At 44.3% G+C, this 23277-nt stretch overlaps 1 protein-coding gene across 8 annotated transcripts in view; it reads left to right on the top strand.

Moving 5' to 3' along the window:
• SIPA1L1 (signal induced proliferation associated 1 like 1) overlaps positions 1 to 23277 on the top strand; it is a 255828-nt gene that overhangs the window by 53694 nt on the left and 178857 nt on the right. For 7 of the 8 annotated variants that reach the window (XM_066608379.1, XM_066608380.1, XM_066608381.1 and 4 more), the window contains exon 2: positions 22821 to 22913. The exons of the other annotated variant lie outside the window; for it this stretch is intronic. The gene's annotated coding sequence lies outside the window, so the exon portion shown is untranslated. The remainder of the gene's footprint in view (positions 1 to 22820; positions 22914 to 23277) is intronic. 8 annotated transcript variants of the gene reach the window in all.

The following is a 23277-nucleotide window of genomic DNA, read 5'->3' as shown; positions in this document are numbered from 1 at the left end:
CCATCATCTTATCTCAAGGGATCCTAGTTGGTTTGTATCTTTTTGGATGTAGTACCATGAAGTGTTAGTAAATTGGTTCATGCATTCGTGTATTTCTTGAGGGTTGAGGAAATTTTCTATAAGTCTTTTCCACTTTTTAAAAAGTTTTGGGGCTTTTGATTCTACTTGTCTTTCTATCTCTATCCTTTCTACTTTTAGCAGATGTTTTAATTGCTGTATAATATCTTTTGCGCGTTGTGGTTTTGCTAACAGCCAGTCGTTTAGAAGACATCTTTTGCTGATCAATAGTATAGTGTGAGTCATTTTAGAATTTCTTGTCTGGTTAGGTAGATGTTGGAAAATGTACGTCTGCGGAGTCAGTTGAAGGAGCTGTCCCCCTATATCTTGGATTAGTTTTTGCGCATCTGCCCAATAGTTCTGTATTTTGGGGCAGTGCCATATGCCATGTAAGAAGTCAGATTTTGGGTGTGCGCACCTAGGACATGCTTGTAGTCTAGTCTAGGCCTTTTGGATTGTGTGGCTTGTCAAACCCATATATAGCTCCGTGGATTATTCTAAAATAGGTTTCCCTCCATCTCTCATTTGATATTGCCTGCCTCACCGAAGTCCAACTCTCAGTCAGTTTCTCTGGTAGTACTGTATCTTGGAGTTCTCGGGCCCATTTTTTGAATAGGTTGGGGTTAAAGTTGTTTTTCATCACCCCTCCCTCTCTAAGTTTGGTATAAAGTTTTGAAATTGAATGTTTGTATGTGAAGTCCTTTACCATGGTATCTATGACAGCTTCCTTTTTTAAAGTGTACCTGATTTCTCACAGAGGCTCATGCTGGATGATACGTTTGGAGTACTTCTGTCTAACTATATATAATCATTTATTAATTTGCATGCTATACACCGGTTTTTGAAATACAATTTTGGCCTTTGAGTCAAGGTTAGGCCATAGCCCTTTCCCACATAATCACACCCCTTTTTGAACACAGAGGGTAAAAAGCCTGTGTTTCTAAAATACATTGGCAATATTGTGCAAAGCATGTAGAACAGTTTTCTGGTGCAATTTGTGCACCAATGGTAAATATGCCTGTGTGCACCGAGGCATTGGGGTAACTGGTAAGTTTTTGATTAGTTTTGCCTACAATTCTTTAAAGGCCCACTCTGACGAATACGCAATATCCCTGCACTCTTCACACAATTGCCTGTCGCACTGTGCAGATCTCCTCTCTGTATTGCAGTCAACTCCATGCAGTGCAGCCCTCCTGCCTGATGCTTATCAGGCACTCTTCTGATGAGCTTTTTCCCTGCTCATTTTCTAACACTTCCGGTGAATCAGCACATCATCATGTGATCAGCTAGAGCCAGTACAATCTCTGCCTGCTGGGAGGACATGGTCGTAACCTTCTGTATTCTATATTCGCCTGAATAAGCTAAATACCATAATTATACATGCCGGGGGGTGAGCTGTAATCTCTGTATTATAACTGTGTGATAGGAGCCTCTAATGATCAGCAGTAACTGTAATAGGAGACTTTGACCCCCTCTAAAGAACTTGTCTGGTAGGGTTAAGATACAGTAGAAAGCAATAACTAACTAGGGTAATACTAGCTGACCTAAATATACCGGGGGACTGGTTACATAATGAATGGAACAAAGCGGTTGTCCCACTTCAGTAAAAGTATTCCTAATACACGAAGTACAATGCTGCCACCAATTTTGCAATGTATTACCTTACCCAATTTTTACTTCTGATGGAGAACAGAGACCTGGTCAAATGAGCCACCCCAGCCATCTGCCGATGTTGCATTCACGCAGTTCCTACTACTTTAAGGCAGTGCAATTTATGCCACGTAACCAGTGACCTATTGTTCAATGCCTGGCCCCATGTACAGAAGCTCTGGCCGTATAGGTGTGGGTATAGTGGTCAGGATAAATAGGCTGCATATGAAGGCTGGAGGTTGCACTGGCATTGAAGCAATTACTACTGCTAATGGGTAATGACCCCACAGGTGTGGGAAGCGACATTGCCACTGGCCTCGGGCCATAACAAAGTGGCAGAATCATTGAAAGTTAATACAGATATGGATGCAAAAAAAGTAGAAAAGCTGCTAGAGGGGGTTGTTAATGCTAGGTGGGGTGCTGCTGGGGACAAATGGGGAAAAAATAGCTTCGAAAAACTTCTAAAGTAGAAGTAGCTGTTCTGACAGTGATAGGATAGTACTACTGTGTTTCCCTGAAAACCTGATTATCACCTATTCTGATTATAAGATCTACCCTGGTTTTTGGGGGAGGCCAGAAATATAAGGCCTTTCCTGAAAATAAGACCTAGCTAACCTGCATTAAAAAAAAACTATACTCACCTGGTCCGTGGCGTTCCGATGCCTCCCAATGGTCTCTGGCGGCGCTATGGCAAACTGCGTCCTCCCTGTCTCACAGCTGAGCTGCTTCTTGGTGATGGGGCTATGAATACCCCGCCTCCAGCAAAGCGTGTGCAGTGATTGGCTCATTGAGCCCCAGCTGCTGCCCGATGAGCCAATCACAGCCACTCAGTGATGTCACTGTGCCCTTTTTGGAGCAAAAATTAATATAAGACAGTGTCCTATTTTCAGGGAAACACTATGCTATTTTATTTGTTAGTAAACCGAATCCTATCCATTTGATTGTACCACACCCCGACTTAATGTATATCGTGGAATTCGGGAGCGCTGCCTTGTAAGTCATTAGTTGTCTGCTCTGATGATCGGTAGGTGCCCCTAGGCAACTGCAGGAGACTTTCAATTATTGTACAGCAATCCATCATTTAGGATTACTACACTTTGTAGTGTCTGCTGCTTTGTAAATTACTCACGTGTTTTATGTTTGGAAAAGAACCCCAAATGCTTTTAAAACGACCCATTTCACACTTTTTTTTTGTGTTCTGTAAATCTAAATGATTTACAAATCGTCTTCTTACTATATAAAAGCACAGTACAGTAAGACTCTGCTAACACTTAGATTGTGTTTCATTATTCTTGCTGTCAGCGCTTTCGGCGCCTCAGTGGAAACCTGCCAAGACCACAACAGGATCCGTATATAAAGGGAGCCCTCTTAAAGTGGCTTTATACGGGACAAGTGTCAACCGAAAGTGTTCACAAGGGTGAAGGTGAATGATAATCGGCCAGTCTAAGCAACTAACCAGAAACTTGTTCGGCGTACAGTTTCTGTCGGCATCAAAATCAACGTTGGCGGATTTGCATATCGTTTGGTATAAGCAGCAATTATTCAGTCCCTGTAGTCATGTATACAAGGGCTGAACGATTCTCGATTGACCGAGTCAACAATGCATTTGGGCTGCTGGATCAAATGAGAATCGGCTCTTCTTTACACTGGACAACTGCGCTCGAATGAACGAGTTTCAGTGCTGATTATCTTGTGTAAACACGGCTCCCAATTAGGGTACTAAGCGAAAAATCGGTCGCTAGTTGCTGGATGGGAACATTAGAGCGCTCCACTTATATCCACTAGACTACTATCACTCCTTTGTTAAAGCTCGGGAACGATAAGTCATTGAACGACTGTCGGCCCTTGTAAAGCCACCCTTGGCTTTCATGGCAGTATCACCAAGTCTTGACTATCTTTCTGCATGGTTTGCCTTTGTTTAAATCACTGGGTTGGATGATGCACATCTTATGGGTAGTGATTGGCCGTGGTCGGCTGTATTGGTTGTATGACGGCTCCATCAGTACAGCAGTTGGCACCTAGCCCCTTTCTATCTTTTGGCCGTGACATGATTTGACAAAGACTGTAACATTTTTCTTCTTTGCACAGTTGTTGGCTGGCTTTGAGGACAGATGTATGCAAGCCAAGCAAAGCCCGGCGTCCAAGCAATCAGCCAGAAGCGTTTCCAGTGGTGATTGGCAATCTTGTTAATGGGAGCCGTATAGAAGAATGCTGTCAGCAAGCTCGGGCAGACTTTGTAGTTCAGTTTCCTTGTGCCCTGCGCCTTGGTTCCTGTAGGAAGTGATATTTTTACTTGACTCTTCAGATGACAAATTTCCCTCCTGGCTTCCTGCTAATATAAATAATAGGTCTTTTTGTATTCGCTTGAAATGGCTTGATGGAAATTAATATAAAGCTGCATTCCCACCAAGTTTGGGCGCAATGTCAGATGAAGAAAAACCTCTATTGTATACGAATTGTGCATTATGTACTAGCGAGCAAAGCAAAAGGGTTTACACTTGGTGTTTCTTTCAGGGTTTTGGGGGAATCCTTTTTTTTTTTTCACTTCAAGTTTTTTCTTTTTTTTTTTTTTTTTCTTCAATTCATCAGATCCCTGTGTGATTAGTGTGTGTTGCCATTTTTAATACCTGGTGAATCGGCACTTGTCCTGCCAAGCTGACGCTCTTATGGTGCCACGTGACACATACACGCAAGGTTTTGTGATGCCGTTCTTGGTCTCGCAGCGCACATACAGTCAACTTTTAATATGCATCCGACCAGTACAGAAAAGAAAATGGTGTAAACTAGTCAAATCAACTAATTATTTTATTTCCAAAAATAGTTATTTTTAAGGGGCACATAGGAAACTGTAATGGGTTGTGTGAAGTTATTTTCTGACACCCCCTAAAAATAAATGACTATTACAGTAGGAAGAGATGTGAAGAAGTTGCTGCCAGGTATTACTATCCCACCAAAAATCTCCGAGGGACGAACAAAGGATTGGTGGACTGTTGGGCTAGTCTAGTAGAAATGAAATCAATGGCAAATCTCAGCAGAATTGCCATAATATATAATGTAATGCCTAGATTTAAATGGATATTCCATCTCTGTCCATCATGGCCGTGTAGGGAATATTTCTCTGTACTTCGTCATTGAGAGTTATGAAGAAATGTTCCTGCGAAGAAGAAAAGGTGTGTGTGTGTGTGTGTGTGTGTGTGTGTGTACCCTGTTTCCCTGAAAAGACCTACCCTGAGTCCATGCGCCCGTGTTTTGGATGCGACGGTAATCGCCTTATAACGCTCCTATTGAAATCAAGGGACCTTGCAGGCATGCTTTCCAATGCTGCGATTTTTGAGCGCTGTCTGCTTTATCTTTGGCCGTTTAGCGCACTTCATCACCCATCAGAATGATGGGGTTCAAGGAGCTGCGGCTAAAAACTAAAGTCGTGGCACTTTGCCGCGTTTCTATGTGAGAGGACCCTTAAGCTGTTTTCGGAACTCCTCTGGAAGTGAATGGGAGTAATGAAACAGCCATCGCATAGCACGTATGCGGTATCCATAACTGTACAGCTGTGGAAACGGCGCAGCTCGCTGTGCTATCTTTGTATCGTTACTGGTGTATCTTGTCTCCACCGGAAGCTAGGGGCTGACCGGGTTTTTTGGAGTTTACGCCCCCAGGCGATTGGCTGCTGGTGTGTCTGCTGCTCTGTCCCCACAGCTTCGGGCTCCATGGATTTTAGCTTCTCCAAGACAGTGGGTGCATCTGACTCGGGTCACACAGCAGCGCTGGGGGCAACAAAAGTCAGCCGCCCTGAACCGCACGCACGTGCGACATCGGGCTGAAGCTGTGCTTGGGGCTTTTCTTCGGCAGCCAGCGACGGATCTTGAAGTGCAGAAGCGAACGCTGCCAGGGGGCGTGACCGCGCTCCCTTGAGCGGAGTGATATTACAGCAAGCTGGCAAGTGTGAGAGCCAGCGCAGCCTGCAGAGAAGGGAGGACATCGGGGACTAACATCGGGACCAGGTGCTGACATGGGAGGGGAGAGGAGGATAGTGACAGGGAAGCTGCGAGTGCAGCAGCAGTGGTGGCAGGGAACACAATCACAGCGTGGCCGGGAGCATCGACCACACTGAGACAGCGCAGATGGCACACTCCCAGGGGACCTGTAAGGCGCAACACTACAGCACCGCAGTCTCATGCCTTGCAGAGGGATAAATCCATAGAGGACATCCAGACGGACCATCAGCCAATCAGAAACTAGGGGCTTGATAGGGGGTGTCAACTCCAGCTAAGGCCGGTGAGCCCCTAGCTTCCGGTGTCGACAAGATCCACCAGTGTCGACAAGATCCACCAGTACCCTTTGTATCTCCCTTTCATTTCTATCGGAGTTACAAAAATGGTAAACAGAACCTGCGTGACCCTTTTTTTTTTTTTTGTCAGCCCACCACCACATACAGCCGGGCTGGGAGAAATGAATTCTGGGAATATGTGCCGGTCCTCGAGATGGAACCTGCCTCTATTGGGCTTCAGAAATTCACTTTAGCACTTTCGAGCGCCTTTAGCTCTTGAGCCAATTGGGAGCTAGGGGTGTGACAGGGGCTGGTCCTCATGGAAGCCCTGTCAAACCCCTGGCTTTCGGTGGCGTCAAGCTACAAGAATACCTTGGGCTTTTATGATATATCTTGCAAAATTGCTATAAAAAAAAAAAAAACCTCCTGTGCCTGAGCTGCAGCCAGATGTCATAAAATCACATGTTGTGTTCTTAAGTGCTTCCTCTATTTCAGAACGGCACAGAACGTCTGGTGCATGCAGGCTTCATCTTTGGAGCGCACACTGTACCTCCAGATTTAGAGGGTCACTTGACCCCCGTGCAGGTTTGCATCTCTCGCTATTAACTTTTATGGGAGTCTTAGAAATGGCTGAGCACTCTCGTTGACCTCAGATACCCTAGTAAAAGCGCTACGTGTTTTGCTCCCAGCAGTATAGATTGTCTGCCATTGGCGAGATTTACTATCTAAGCTGTCAGTTGTGCGTTCTTCTGTCAGTTCAAATATGGATTAGCTAAAGCAGTTTATTTTGATGGTGTGAAACTTTTTCAGTTTTTATTGCCTCGAAGGATAAGGTCATCAAGGTATTTTTACTCCACATATCAGTCTCAGGCACGCTCATTCATAGAATACAGTCCAGGAATAGACGGGGGTCTTACATAACATACAGGATGATCCAGCCGCTAAACAATTTGCTAATGTTCCGCTACATGCCAAGTAATAAGTGCTGCAGACGAGGGGACACGGTCCAGGAGCTTATTACTGCACCAGCACTAATGAAGATGCAAACCGTGTGAACCCCAGGAAGCACTCTGTCAGTGTCTTTGCCTCCTAATGAAGATACTGGAAGCTCGCAGAGGGAGTTTCAGAGGTGCTGATAAAAGATTCTGCCATATGAGCTGAGAATGGAAATTGTCAGGCTAATTAATATGCACTGTGGATGAGAAGCCGTACCTATATTTAATGAAACAAACCCCCACACTTGCAGAACAAAAGCCCTTGCAGAGCAGCGCGATCTAGTTAAATGTTTTATGTTTTCGGAACGGAAGATGTTTCCCCAATGTGTACGCAGGGGTCCTGTTTGGTTTGCAGATTATTATGAAGTTTCTCGAAACTGGGAGGGGGGGGGGGGGGAGCAGGTTTGCAACGCTCTTGATGTATTTGCAATGATATCCCTAAACCATGCAGACGAGCCTATTGTGACTGTGTTTAATGGAGTATTTAGCACATGGCCCCCTGTGTTCTATGCAACCAAATTTATAGCACCGCAGATCACATGCTAGGCGCACACAATACGATGTGGGGTCTCCCCATTGAAGACAATAGAAAACCCGAAGGGATGCGAGGCGGTTTTGATATAAAAACACCTTGCATCATCGGCAATATCCCATGTTGGCAAGCGCGATGTCGCACTGGCTTGTGTGAAGTTAGCCTAAGTCTGCAATATTGCAGTTTCTGTTCTCGGAGAAAAAAAAAAATTGCCACATGCTCTATTTTTCTGCTGTGTCCACATGGACCGCTTTCATCAATCTATGGAAGACATCCGACCCGCGGCTCGTCCACGATGTGAATTGCGGACAGGCCGCGGATTTCACAAGAAAAAGCAGGAGTTTAAAAAGAAAAAATCAGTACTGTGCATGTCCGACGGTGAGCCGTGTGGACCATTCGCCGTACAGGAAGAAGAAAAAGAAAGCCGATACGTGGCCGTGTGCATGTGGCCTTTAATGCTATTTTAGTTTGCAGCACTTTTGTGCCAGATGCTCAACTTTGTGCCTACAGGGCAGAATCCGGCATGAGATGCTGGATGGGATGTTGGGAGCCAAACGAACCCCATTGTAGTCAGTGGGGCCTGTTGTGATAGAACTGAACTATTAGGCCAGGGGATTCAGTCATAATGGAGCATGTAAGGGAATCCCCAAGGCAGATGTGACCACAGCCTAACCTACTTACTGACCTAAAGGGCCAGGGATTATAAATATAACACTAATAAAACAAAAATCTTCCCTTTTTAGCCTTGTGAAGTTAGGAGATGACTTAGACCTGATGAGCTGAAACAAGTATGAAACTGGGTTAACGCTGACACCATATGCCCTATACTGCCCCCCCCCCCAATACACATATACACCGGACCTCATTGTGTCAAGAGGCAGCATGGAGGAGGAACATATTTCTACATGGCTAACCGGAGAATGTGCTGCTGTGATAGTGTTTATCTGCACACTCAAGCTTTACGCTGCATTCTTGGCAATCCTGGGTAATTGCATCTCTAGAAGTGGAGCGGGTAGCAGGCTTGTCACTTCTATTTGACATCTACAGTCACTATGGAAACAGAATATTACTTTATGGCTTGCACTGATAAAAGAATCCCTCTACATAAAAATACTCTCTGAAATAGACATTTAACAAAAAAGCAATATAGCTAAATAGTAGGAGAAACTTTTTTTTTTTGTAGTTTGTGAACAGGCTTGACACTTTTGGTGGAGAGAGAAACTGCTGCAGACCTGTATTCATGACAGCTATGCAATTTGCTTAGAATTAGGCACTCAGCAAGAACACATTTTTCCATCCCTGACCCCTCATCTGATTGACTGTCACACAAGATGAAACCTCCAGAGTATATTAATAGTCACTTCTATGCAGTGCAGCCTCATGTCTGATGCTTATCAGGCATAATCTTGATTTTGCTTTCACATCAATCCCATGTTACATCAGCACTGTATTACACGATCAGCTACAGCCTGTACCATCTTTGCAACACTGCTGTTACCATTTGTATTCTATACACACTTAAATAAGTCACAGACTATAAGTGTTCAGTCAGGAGGATGAGCTGTGATCTACTGTTATACCTGTGTGACAAGAGCTGTGTGATCATCATCAGGAACTGTGACCATAGTGTCTCTATCCCCCTGTAGGCAGGCATACATGTGATATCATCAAGCTGACATGAGAAACTGACTAGAAACTGAACACATAAACCCAAGTAACTCTCCTCAGCTGGTCACAACTGAAAAAAAAGCTCTAAGGAAAAAGAGCCTAGAAGTTTCAGATGGAAAGGAATAACCAACCAAGGTAATATTAGCTGCATAATGAATGAAAAAATAATTCACCAGAGTGAATGAAGTATAGTTTGCTCTCCTGTATGGAAGTGATTTCCATTAATACCGCTGTGTAGCAGGTATGTAAGACCTGTAACAGTTCACAGACAGGTGAGCCTTGGTTACACAGACTGCGGGAGACGCCGGTGAGTCACCCAGGTGCCTCATATATCATTTCACTGTAGCAAGGTGCGCTGTCTAGCCTGTGTGCCCGCTGATGCATGCAGATAGCAATTATGCCCCGTCTATCTGGATACTTGCTTACTTGTAGTTTAGTCTGACGCTTAAGTGGCTGTCTGGTATCAGTTGTGCTGGAAATGCTGGGAAAAAATGTAATGTAGTTGAATAGATTTATTGCAGAAGGATTTATAGTCGATGTATCATATTCTTTTGTGAGCACCTACAGGTTCTGCAATTGTGATTACACTACTGCATGTATACATAATTTCCCAAGTCCTACTTGGCCTCAAAAATCTGTCTTTGACAGGCCGAATGCCCACGGACGGATTATATTGCTGTGGAATTCGTAGTCAGACACCCGCCGCGAATTCTGCAGTAATGTCCGTCCATAGACATGCTGTGATAAACCATTCTCCCCTGCTCATGAGCAGAAATCAACTGCGATTTCCTTTTTTTTTCCCTGCTCGCAGGGGAGAATCGCAGCATGTTCTTTTCTGTGCATAAAAATTCTAATTCTCTTCTGCACTTGCACTTTTACACGTTCTTCTTCCTTTGGACTGTATATGCACTTTGGTTGTTGTACTATGTTGCTCTGTTAGGTTTGCGTATCCTTGTAAGGCCGGTTTCCGCCTATAATAGGCCAATGGCAGATTCCGGCTGTGAGCCTGGCCGGCGACCCTGCGCACCTGCTATTACTGTAGGCTTGTACAGGAGAGCGCACGCAAGGTAATATGAAGTGAGTAAGACTTTTTTTGCAATGCATACTCTTTGCCAGGTGACGGAGCTGGATCGCGGGAGTGGGTGAGTATTTTATTTTATTTTAAAAAATATAGCACCTGGCTGCAAAAAATACTTAGAAAATGCCATTAAAGCACTGTAGAAGCGCCAAGGAAAAGCCATGTGGTAACACACCCGGAGGCCTAACAGGAAATCCATTAACCAATCAATTCTGTCTTAGATCTGATCCAGGTTTTGGCAAGCAATAAGGAAACCTTGTAGGATATGGCTTCTACAGTACTTCCACCACAGCAGGGAAAATCGAAGTTGTTGATCTCCCTCATGAGCCAGTCGCATGTTCAGGATTTTGGCACGGATTCCATATTTTATACCCTATTCTCATGTCACAGAAAAAAATCCAAGTTCTTGTCCGCGTTTTACTTACTGCTGCGTGAGATGGCTATCACTAAGTAGGGAAGCGCTTTTTGCACTGCACATGACTGCGTATCTCGTGTACGCTTAAGTCTGACTTGTTTTTTTTTTCCTTTTTTAATTTCTCGATCTGTCGCTTAGTGGCATTGCGTATAGACACCGAACATACGAAGTTAATTGCGTATGTACGGTGTTTATTAGAGCGTAGAGAACATTATGGCTCTTATTGCACCTAATACACAGTAAAATATAACATGCTGCCTTCTTTTTTTACTCACGGTTTGCACACAATAAAAAAACGATTAGTGTAAGTGGGACAGTGAAAATCAATGTAGTGTCATTGACTCCCTGCACCGCGTATTATATGCGCGTAATACACAATGAAATTGCGCTGGTATGAGCCTGGCCTCATCTTGTGCACTGGAAGGTTCTGCTGGCTGTTCACAATATTGGGCAATGTCATCAGTTCTGTCCCCCGCAGTATCGCCGCCCGCCAGTCATATAGCAGACGTTTTGGAATACTTGAATATTTTAGTTAGGTCTACACTTTTTTTCCTAATTCTCATGATTTTTGCTTTGCTTATGCAGTACAGAGACTTGTTTTCTGTATAGATTATATATGTATACATTACATTTTGCGCTCACATTCTTGATCTTGGTAAAGCCTGTAAGTCATGTAGTGTAAACAGTTTGAAAATTCTTGTGCATTTGAAATCCTTGTTGCTTTTGTTACTTTTTATTACAGCTTCATTTTTTTTTCTGGTAAGTTGGTTTTTATTAGGCCGCCTGCACACGACTGTGTTGGATTTCGGCTGCAAAATCCGACCCTGTGCCGTCCAGTGACCCCTGCGTACCTGTCTTGGATGACGCGCTGGCAATGACGCGGGTCTGTGGCGGTTTTGAAATTTCCTTTTTGGAATTGTCGTAGGACATACGGCTGTCATTGACTGCAATGGAAGCCATCCATGTGAGTATCACACAAAAATAGAGAATCCTGCGATTTCTTACTCCACGAGTGGTAATCGCAAGTGATCGTGTGCATGGAAGAATCATTTTACATTGCATGCTATGGACTGACATTGCTGCGGAATTCGCAGTGAGCGTCTGGCCGCGAATTCGGCATCAAAAATCCATCCGTGTGCATTGGGCCTTAATGGATGTTTTAACAGTAGAAAGCAAACCTACATGTATAAATACCACCAAATAAGAGTATAGGAACTCGGGGTGACTTCACATCTGTGCTTTTCTCGGGGAGCAGGAATTGTTATCCCCATAGCCGAAAGGCTTCATCTCTGCACGGAACCGAAGAGCACCGGATAGACCCCATTGACTATAACTGGGTCGCTCTCCTCCCAGCTGCCCGGTTTCTGGATGGAAGAAACGCAATAGGTTTACAATGATTCCTGTTGGGCTGTGATTTGGTGCACAGCAGACTTGTGATCATGCGGTAATTCGCACGATTTTCCACCAGCTGTACCTTTTTGGTCACATGTAAGCCTGTGCATACAGAGAAACATTGGGGTACAACATCCTAAAACTCGCAATAGAACAGCAGGTCTTATAAACCTCCAACTGTAAGCTGATTTTCTGGAAGCGGATGACTAAAAGCATTAAGTAGCGCCAAACTGTGTGGCCATCCAGATTATATAGGGATGCAAGAGATGTGCTAAAGATGCTCTTTGTCCGCAGCGGCCCACTTTCCTCTATTAGTTCAGGATGCACATTTGGGAAAGGCATTGCCTACCTAGACAAACCCTTTAACATTTGCATTACTGTAAAGCCGGGCTGACATGAGCGTAAGTTAACCACGTAACACGCGTGTGTGATACGCGGTAATTTGCAGACAATCAAATACATTGCCTTGCACGGTTTTGCTCACATTTGCGTGTATGCATTGTGTAATACACAAAAAGAACTCGGCATGTTCTATTTTGCCGCGTATTACACATGAGAGCCCATTGTTCTCTATGGGCATGTAATCAATGCTGCCCATACGCAATGCTATTGCGTATGGGCGCCATATACACACACCATTGCGAAGCAACAGGGTGAGAAGTGTAAACAAAAAAAACTAAATGGGCAGACTGCGCATGGCAGCATGTATGAAATAGGCTGTCATGTACAGTACAGTACAGTAACGCCATAGGTGGTGGTAGGCCAGCTCCACGGTGGTAAAACTCTGCGTGACTCGCGCAAGGTATAGGAAGATGACAAGCGGTGCTGTTCAACTACCAGAACTTATTCAAAAGGCTTTGACACAGACCGTACGGGAACATACACTCATTCGCTCCCTATACAGTTCGGTACCTTCACAGGGCCACGATTAGGTGAGCCGAGCGCTCCTCCGCGATAATTGGCCCATGTGAGGCCGTGAAAGCTGATGGTTGATGAGCCGAGTCGCGGTGGTGGCGGATCATACTTGATGAACGCTAGATGTTGCTTGTGTTTATTGCTTTATGCGAAGTCCAGGAAAACTTAATCTGCGGTCAGACCCTTCCAGTGTTCAGTAAATGTGTGATTCAGAAAATTATTATTCAGAAACCTGGCGGAAGGCCAAACCACATTCATGAAGCCGAGCCGTTGGCTTGTGAGAAGTCTTGCAGCTGCCATGATTGCAGGAGGATCCATCCGCAGGAGTATAATCTGACTTTTGAGGAGGATTGGAAAATATTTGTCACAGAATCAAGATCTTTTCTAAGAACTAATTGCAAACAAGATGAGAAAATGAACATTTATACAATGTGTACATGCGATATATACTTTATTACTTTTACTATTTTCAGTTTTAGGCCGGCTGCACACGACCAAGTTTTAATTTCAGAATTCACAATAGTCACCCGCGCAGATGTTCCGCTGTTTCAGTCGTGCATATGAGTGAATGAGCGTCGACCGTTCCATGCACACGTGGATTCGAAATAAGGAATCCGCGGGCAGAAATTGAATCACAGCATGCTCCGTTTTAGGCCTGTGGCACACAACTGAGTTTGAATGGCGGAATCCACGATGGTCTCTTGCGCGGACAATCCACGGCATTCCGCACCAGTTTAAAACAATGGAGCATGTCCGCGACTGCGGGTTTTGTTTTTTTTTGTTTGTTTTTGTTTTCCCTGCTGACTAAGGAAAAATCGCAGCATGCTCAATTTTTGTGCAGGCTCTGCATGGACTGCTTCCATTGAAATGAATGGAAGTTGTCCGACCCTTGGCCCTTCCGCAATTGACATTGGAGAAAGGTCGTGGGACCTGTGTCATCGCCTAGTGACAGCACGGGAAAATCTGTACTGTGCATGTCCGCCGGCAGGACCATCCGCAATACAGAAGGCTGCCTGCACACAACAAGAAATGACAGGTACACGCAGTCGCCAGCCTTGCACAGGGTCGGATTCCGGTGCTGGATTTTGCATCCGGAGTCCAACCCAGTTGTCTGCAGCCAGTCTTGCAGTTTGCAGTGAATCAGCTGACCAATATATGTAGTTCTTTTTGTTTGTTTGTTTTTTTTAAAGGGCAACTCCGGTGTAATTTTTTTTTTTCATTATCTAGTTAGCCACCCAGTATATGTCAACTAGTGTTACCTTGGCTGGTTAGTTCTCTGGATCTGAATCTTTCTACTCAGTCATGTGAACTAACCAGCTCAGATCTAGAGTTTGTGAAGTTTCTAGTCAGTTCCTCTAATTGGAATTATGCTGTTGGATGAGAATTATATATGAAACGCAGGTGGGCAGAGCACTATCTATATAGAACAGAAAAGGAAGATACATGTATACAGTGTTGTGCGAGAAGAAAAACTGGAATGGTGCTGCCAGCCTAGTGACACTAACATGTCAAATGTCTTGAATCGTGTCCTTGGCCCAAGTTGAGTGTGTAAAAGCCACTAGGACTCTAGCGCAAGCTACGATCGAGGGGATGGGAGTAGATGTGGTGAATAGTGGTAACCTTATTCTTGGTGTTCTCAGCACATGCTGGTTTAGAGAATAAAGTTATTACTGTTCACCAGCTTCACTCCTATTCCTTCTATTTGTGGTTGGCACCAGAGTCCTAGTTTTTTTTTCTTCATCTATGCTGTTGTATTAATCCTACCACAGAAACTGCAGTTACTGATGATGATCCATAGGCTCCTGTCACACAGCTATAACAAAGGAGATCACAGCACTTTCTCCTGACTGTATACTTATGGTCTGTAGCTTATTTAGGTGACTAAAGGAAGTAATAAATAACCCCCCCCCCCTTCCCTACAAGCAGGCTAAAAAGGTATAGCTGGTGATGCATCTTGGGATTGACTGACATTGAAAGTAAAAAATCTCACACTTGAGATTGTGCCTGATGAGCATCAGACAGGAGCTGCAAAACAGGAGACCCTCCTGAGTGTGACAGGCAATCTGATGAGGGGGCAGGCATAGAAAAATGTGTTTGACAGAGTGGCCCTTTCACTTTTTGATGACTTAGAAATATCTGAAAACTTGATTCTATTGGCTGTCTGATTTCGGCCACCCTCACACATTTGTTGCGATAAGTGCTGAGATTTTACTTTCGCTTTCGACCGCAAGGAGCTGTGGCCGACAGCGGAGTTTAGCATACCTAATCATTGATGAGGTGCGCTAAACGGGCAAAAATAGAACAGAAACCTCTCGAAAATCATGGCGCTCTGATCTAGTGGCTGCCTGAGCGGTCCCATTGAAGGCAATAGGAGCGATAAACCGCGACTTGTGCGATTTTTGTAGCCTATGTTTCCCTATAGAGCCTTCCTCTCTGTTGCATCACACGAAAACACGATTTTCGTGTGGTGCGATGCAACTTTAACAGTAGAAAATCCTACTGTCAAAGACATAACCTAAGCCCTGGATGCAGGGAAAAAACAAAACAATAATAATAATCTTTATTTGTATAGCGCCAACTTATTCCGCAGCGCTTTAAAACGCATACATCACCTTAGAAGTGCTGTCCCACGCCGCAGCAGCTTCTCCCCGGGTGCCCGACACTGTTTCTCTTCATTTTCTGGCTGGGGATTGAAAAATTCCCGCCTCCTGAAGTGCTAGCTGTGATTGGCTAAGAGTCAGCCAATCATGGCAAGCGCCTCCGGGAGGCAGGGATTTTTCAATCCCCGGCCAGAAGAGATGGAGTGTTGGGGACCGAGAAGAAGCTGCAGCGGAGCCCCGCACAGCGTGGGTGAGGTGATGTATACTTTTTTTTTTTTTTTTTTTTTTTCCTTCAGCTACTGCTTAATTTCGGGGTAGGGCTTATATTCCAAGAAACCGCAGTGATATCGCATGGACCAGCGATGCAATCTCTCTGCGATCTTCTTGCTGCGATGCCGTATTGCCTGTGTGAACGAGGCCTTATTATCACATTACATGAAGGTCTCTTTCAGGTGTGTCAGTCATATTTCAGCTCCGTATCAAAGTTGCAATGTTAGAAAACCACAACATTCCTTTCTTGAAAGGTAATCCAGCCATGGTCTCGCCATGCTAATTTGCAAAATTGTAAAAGAAGTTCTTAGCACGTTCCTTAGAGCTAAGTATTTCTTTTTAAGGGCAGTTACCGTCTCAGGAGGTAGTTCTGTATTCTGAGAAAATCTGTCAACATTTGGAACGAGTAAATAAATTATTGACTAAGCGCCAAGTGGCTGCAGTCATTGAATGTGCTCTTAAAGTTCTTCTAAACAAGCAAGTGTATATTTACTTAAGTGCTTGGTTGGAAAACACTTGGTTTGCCTGGTCTACCCTCTGTGTGATTTGTTGTCAGGGCTTCACAAAGTGAAAAGGAAACCTGATCTATCTATTAGAACCCAGCCAAGGATCTGTTGTTTCTGCGCTTGCAGAGGTCTTGTCCCAGGCTGCACTCCTTGATATAGATTTTGTGCAGGATTTCCCAGGCTAGATTTACATAGTGATTTGTACCATGTCACATTATGTGACTGTCATACAAGTCAAGATGTGTGTTTGTCCTGTTTCTATATATCACTGCAAGCACTAAGGATATAATTAGAGGCAATTTCAAAATGTATCATTGTGACCAATTTAGAGCTTTGAGGTTGGCTGCACCAGCTTTTCCCCTCCCGAAGCAAGTAGAGTGACTGCTCTCCTGCTTTTTTGTGTATAGGGAGAGATCTGACAATCTACATGTTGGGGGTGGGGAGAGGCCGGTGAGGCCCACCTCTTTGACTCTGAATAAAGTCCTGAATAGAACACCGCAATGTCTCAAAACACACACCGGGGCAATGAGCATACTTGTCCTGGGTTCTTGCTGCTCGTGGTTTGGGCTGCATGAACCAGGTGGCAGTTTCCATATACTGGTGTAAAACAACAGGAATGATAGTCATAAGGCATGCATTTTCTGTAAAATGGGCCCTTGACTGGCACCTGCCTAAGTGAGGCGCAATCACCCTGGTAAGGGCATCCCCATGCCAAAGTGGCTGTCTAACACAAAACCTCTCAAGCTCTAATATGCCAGAGACACAATTGCTAAAGTTGACATCTTGACACATCGGGGGGGGAAGGGGGGGGGGAGGGGAGGGGAGGGGGTACGCAAGGAAAGGAAGTATGTGTGGCACCAATGGAATTCACACCCCCATGAGCCCATGACATGAGTTTATGGGACTCATAGGAGCTGACAGTCCCTTTAAGATTGAGCCAAGGTTCATTGTCTCCTGTCTCAGGGATGTCCATTGTTCTTATTGATTTTATAACTCTGTTCTGAATAAATATTTAGCTAACCTATTGATCTAGAAGGAGCAGCGTCTCAAGGTGCCTTATGTCACGGTGTTGATAAGTGACAGGCGACAACGTTTCTATAAGACAATGGAATCCATTAACCTCCAAAAAGGGACGTGTGCATCAGTCTTGGTTTATAGTGTATCTGTCGAATACGTTTATTTGTATCGGTTGGACCTGAAGAAGCCGTCTGCAATCACCGCATGTAAGCAACATGTAAACTTTAACTCTTATTGACAACGCTGTCACTCGATTGAGAATTCTTCTTTGCAATTTATTAGCCGGGCCATCTGCTCTCTGCCAATTAATTTGCAAGTACTTCCATGTTAATTACTCTGCCCACATGCTCACATGTGGTGAAAGTCACCTTTCTATATTCTACCGCCTGATTTGATTGCCTGCCGCTGCACCACAATTTCTACTGCTTGGAGAAGGTCATCCGGCAGCCATGCCGCACTGGCCTACACGTTATATGACTTTGATTTCTCCGCTGCCCTTGCTGTACCACAATTACTATAATCTTGGTGGAACCCACATCATGTTGTGCTCTGCAGTTTCACATCGTAACCCGCACATTCTCCAACATATCCTGTGTTTGAAATATCAGATAATTTTTGTTACTTTTCTTCCCAGAAATGACTGCATACTTAACCTAAACCTTTTGTCGTAATCGGGTATCCTAGCAACTGTGAGAGAAAGATGTCGCCACATTCCGGAATTCTAAGATAGACCAGATCTTCTAAAGTTAGAAGCATGAGTGTGTGGTGTGACTTATCATTTTCTTAAAGGGGGTTTCCAGGCAAATACTATTGATTACCTATCCTCAGAATACGCCATCAATAGTTGATCTGCTGGGGTCCACCGCTCGGGAGTCTACTGTCAGCGCCACAACACATGGGATAAACTCCAACTCCTATGTAGCATCTGGCGCTTGTAATTGCAGGTGCAGCTGTCATTGGTTTTAACGAGACCTGCGCCTGCAATTACTGGTTCCGGCTACTACGCGGGTCAGATCTATCCGCTTACGCTTTGTCCCCTTTTGTGTGCATCCAATGTGGTGGTTCGCAAACTCCAGTCCTAACAACTCCCTTCCCCCTCAACAGGTCAGGTTTTCACGATTTCCATAGTATTGCACAGGTGATATAATTTTCAGTGCTTCAGACGTTGTTGCAAGTGTGCTCTCTATATCATATCAAACTATGACCTGTTAGGGGGGGTCATGAAGACTGGAGTTTGAGAAATGTTGATCTAAAATATATGGTGGTCTCCAAAAGCTCCCCATCATCAGATGCTGGGGGCAGAGGTAATTGGGCACCTGCATTTCAAATTTCTGATCTTTTTGAACTTGGGGAGATGTGCCCAACTGGCAGCCGCTGTCGCCCCTCTCTGCATTATGAACACGTACGCTTGGCCATGTCAAGTGTGTATGGGGGGTGCTGCACAAGGGTGATCTTTACCAAGGCTAACTGTGGCGCAAATGTTATCACCAGGTAACTCCTCAGGATATTATTTAAAGGGCAGTAATTACCTTTGCCCAAATGATGACTGTTCAGGCGCCAGCTACGGTATCTTCTGTCTATAGATAGCCTTAGGGTCTCTCTTATATGGGCAAGATCCTCTATTCGGGCAACGAGCACCCTTCATCAATGAGCAGGTCTGTCGATGCCTGTTCATTATATTTCCGCTAGCAGGTAGTCCGCTTTATGGGGACGAAGGACTGTTAATACGATTGTTTGTCCCCGTACTGCTGCTATTGGTAGACTGCACATTTCCCCTTTCACACAGAGACAGGTGCAGCCATCGTGCTCTCTGCTGACTATTGGCACATTTACATGACCTGATCAGGCAAATGAGCTTTCGGGCCATTTGAAAGGACCTTGAGTCAAGCCTAAAGACCCAATTAGACACAATGATTGTTGCTTAAAATTCACTCAAAAGCCATCTTTTGAGCGATAATCGTTTTGTCTAAACGCGCGGCCTTCGTGTACTGTTGGTGCCCTTTGAAAACACCGTCCTGGACATGAGCCCTGAAGTTGGGTTTTTGTGCGACCTCATGGGTTATATTATATGAGCCACTTCAAGAATATTCCGCAGCGCGTAATGAGTGTGCAGCCGAATTGCGACGGGCTCTCCAAATTCTGCATCAGACAAAGCATCACCAATGTAGTCAGTACAATCATAATTTTGTGGATCAAAACCCTAAATGATTTTAGTTTTATATATCCTTGGTTTGATCACGGGATTGGATGACATATTTCAGTCTCTATCCGCCTGTAATTTTATTAGCACTAATGCCCCATTTAAAGAGCACATTTGTTCATTAGTCTTGTGATCTGAGCCATTTTTCACCCTTTCTGCAGCAGCAGAATCCATTCACCCTACTGTTGAGAAGGACTGCAATTTGGATGTTTGTAATCAGGAATCCAATTTTACCTGTAACATCTTTGTGGTAACCGTTTATAACACAATTGTCCTTTAAAGCGCAGATGGGAGACGGGGCTCTGAAAGCGCTCTGCAATTATCTTCCAGTGTCTCTGAAAATGATCATCTTTGAAGCCTATCTAAACTGGCAAATGGCATTGTAACCTCGCATAAACCATACATTCCCCTGTAGAATCCCGCCACGTACGGATTTCGGATTCATTGTTTCCATTTGTTGGATTTGAATCAATTTGTCTGTCTTTTCCCATTTCTGCAATAAAAATAGAATTAAGAAAATTTTAAGTTTTTTTGTAAGACTGTAAAGATAGTCTTGAGGTTCGCATCCTGCGACCACATCCAGCCTGCAACGTCATTCTGTGCGGCCCAATGTGGGTGGCTGTTCACATGTAGACTCCACGTGGGAGAGAGGAGCAGCGACGCCTGGCTCAGGAGCAGGTATGAGGATCGGCGGCACACAGCAACTACGCACTGTTGTTGCCGACTTGCTACATGCTAGCACGTGACAAATATGTTCGAAGCACGCCAGGAACATGGTCAGACAATCCACCTAGTAGTTTGTGACAGCATCCCTTTAATTTTGAGGCATGGCAAAGACCTTTTGGTTTAAACGGTTTGTCCAGTCACCGGGTAACATTGTAGCAAGTGCTCCCCTGCTGCAGAGGTGCAGCTCTGTTACCTTGCTGTCCTTTTAGTGATTGTTGCATATGATGTCATCTGTGGAAGTTATTCGCCCGCTGCAGCCAATCACAGGCTGCAATGTCTCCGTTCTAAACTCCTGCTATCGTGGCGTCCAGAATGTGAGTGGTGAGCTTCTGATTGGCTGCAGCACGTGACAACAATCACCGGGAGGTCAGCGCTGGATCCCCATGGCACAAGGAATGGTAAGTATTGCTCTGTTACTTTTGGACAGTCGGAGCTAGAGGGACAATAACCTGATGATAAACCCTTTTAATACCTCTTTGAATGCCCCCCAATAATTGATTTATACACATAAGGAACAATCTGAAGGTGGAGGTAAATGAAGACTGTATCCTATGGACCTTTTTCTGTGTAATCTCCTTTTATTTGGTGCATGAGTTGTTTTTTTTATTAGCTGAAATGAGCTCACTTAAACAAGCATCAGAATGAGGGATTACTGTTCCTCTTGTGGATAATGCTATCCCATTTTATAGGCATTGTGATTAATTATTAATGGTCTGGCACTCTTAGCACAGCCATTCTCTACATAGCTAAACAGATCCGGCCATTGTATTTTCTTAGCGATGGTGATTGCAGATCTAGATATGTTCTCTGTAAGCGCCAGCACAGGAAAAGTTAAAGCGTTTCTCCGATTTATTTCCCTTCCAACGCCTACATCTCTCTCCAGCTCTCCGGGTGCGACGGCAGCTCCCCCCTTCTTATTGTGTGTGGGCAGAGTGTATGCTTGACAGATTCTACTGAGCATGTTGGGTGTCCACACCTGAAAATTATCATGTGGCTCTACATCACAGCATTGCTTAGGATCAGACTTTTTTCCAGTTGTGTTAAGTTAGTTATTTAACCCTTTCATGACCAACAGGCACTGATGCTTTTGTATCCAGGTCTTATTCTGCAGTTCTGGTATTCCCACATTCAAAAAAAAAAAAAATCATAACTTTTTTTATTTTTCCGGTGACCTATCTACATGAGGGCTTGTTTTTTGCAGGTTGAGTTGTATCTCTCAATTGTACCGTTTAGGGCTCATGTCAACGGCCGTGTGCTTATCACTTATTGCGTGTGCGATTCATGGCCACATGATACGTGGTGAATGGAGTAAATGAAAGTCAATGGACCTTCATTGATCCATGCATGTGTGCGTGTAGATAGATCGCAGCATGTGCTATTTCTCTGCTTACCACACAGCGTGAGCACTATATAGTTGCAGCTTATGCAACTTGTCCATACGCAATACATTGTGTATGGGTGGCGTTTTCATATGCAACAGAGCAAGGAATTATAAATAAATAAAAATGTCATACTGCGCATGTCCGTGTGATACGCAGGCATTCGCAGTGCACTCGCAGTCATAAGTGGTCTCTGCCAGCAGAGGTGGTGGTTACAAACTTTGGTAAAACTCTGCGGGGAGACCCATAACAGTTTACCAGTACGTTCGTGTGCCTTACACACGGCAACTGTCTAAGCAATGCTGCCAGATTGGACAGGGGAACAAGAGAGGAGTGGTAACACCCAGTTGTATAACTAAACTGACACTACCATGAGGATTAACAGAGGAATGCCGCAATCAATGGCGATATGTCAGACGATATACTCCAGGATTGAAGTTCTCTGGTCAGTCCATGTATTAAGAACAGGTTCTCATGTGTCTGGCCCCCCTGTACTTTTTCCCCTCTGGCATAGTAGATAAACGCTGGAGGGTGATTGCTCCCATAGTTTGCTTTGGTATCCATTTTAAATGCCTTCTTGTGTTGGAAACAAAACCGTTGCATGCAGCAATTCACTGTCTGGCCGCGGACGCTGGACCAACTGCACAGGGTGCACCGAAGTAGCATCGTTGTGCCCGGCTCCAGCATAAAACCACTGGCTGGGCACGGCTGCTGGCCAAATCCAGAAATGTCAGAAGAGCTGAGCCATCGTCTGGTGTAGACTGCTAAAAATACTTTCAAAAATGTCCACATTAAATTACACAAACGCAACTCTTCTTCTTTCAAGCAAATCGACACAATGAAGACAATAATTAAGTAACAATTGAGCCAGGATGTCGGAGCATCGTTATGTTCTGCCCCTCTCGTGTAACCTCACTGTGTTGTACGGACTGTCTAATAGCGTCTTTCTTGGATACATTCGGTTCATCCATATATGTGGATCCCCATTATTATATGCTGCATATTGTGATGCTGTGAGCTGACCCGTCCTGCTCCTACACATCAGGGATGATGGAATTCACTTACCATATATTCTTGAAACTGATATTGAGTGAGAAAAGCAGTGGGAAGCCGATGCATTTAATAAAGCAGTGGCTTTGTTTTATTTCTCCAGGGTCTGGTAATGGGGCTTCTTGCAGACGTTTGAGATGCTAAGCAGAAACGGCACATATCAAAGTGAACATCCAGAAACACAATGTTATAGCAGGTAAGCCAATTTTATTCAGGTCAGGGACTAGAAATGGCAGCAGGGAAACTACGCGGATGCACTTATTTTTGGACAGCATTAGGATTTATTTAGGATGGTCTCAATTTTGGGCCATAGGCTTGGTTTGAAAGCTGTTATTGATGATTACTTGTCTTAAATGGAAAGTATCACCTTTTGTGTCTTTTCCGAATGTTGATGATGAAACACATTCTCATTTTTCTACTCTGCCTTTATTTTCTGATTTTGTAGATTATTTTTTATTTATTTTTTTAGATTCTATTGTTTTGTACATGAATTCACTTAATTCACTTTAATGGGTCAATGCTACGAATGGCTGCTACAAAAAGGACGGCTTTCTGAGAAA

Source organism: Eleutherodactylus coqui, chromosome 6 (assembly GCF_035609145.1).
Source record: "Eleutherodactylus coqui strain aEleCoq1 chromosome 6, aEleCoq1.hap1, whole genome shotgun sequence".
NCBI lineage: Eukaryota > Metazoa > Chordata > Amphibia > Anura > Eleutherodactylidae > Eleutherodactylus > Eleutherodactylus coqui.
The sequence above is the reverse complement of the archived record's forward strand: the minus strand, read 5'-3'. Positions and strand labels throughout refer to the sequence as shown.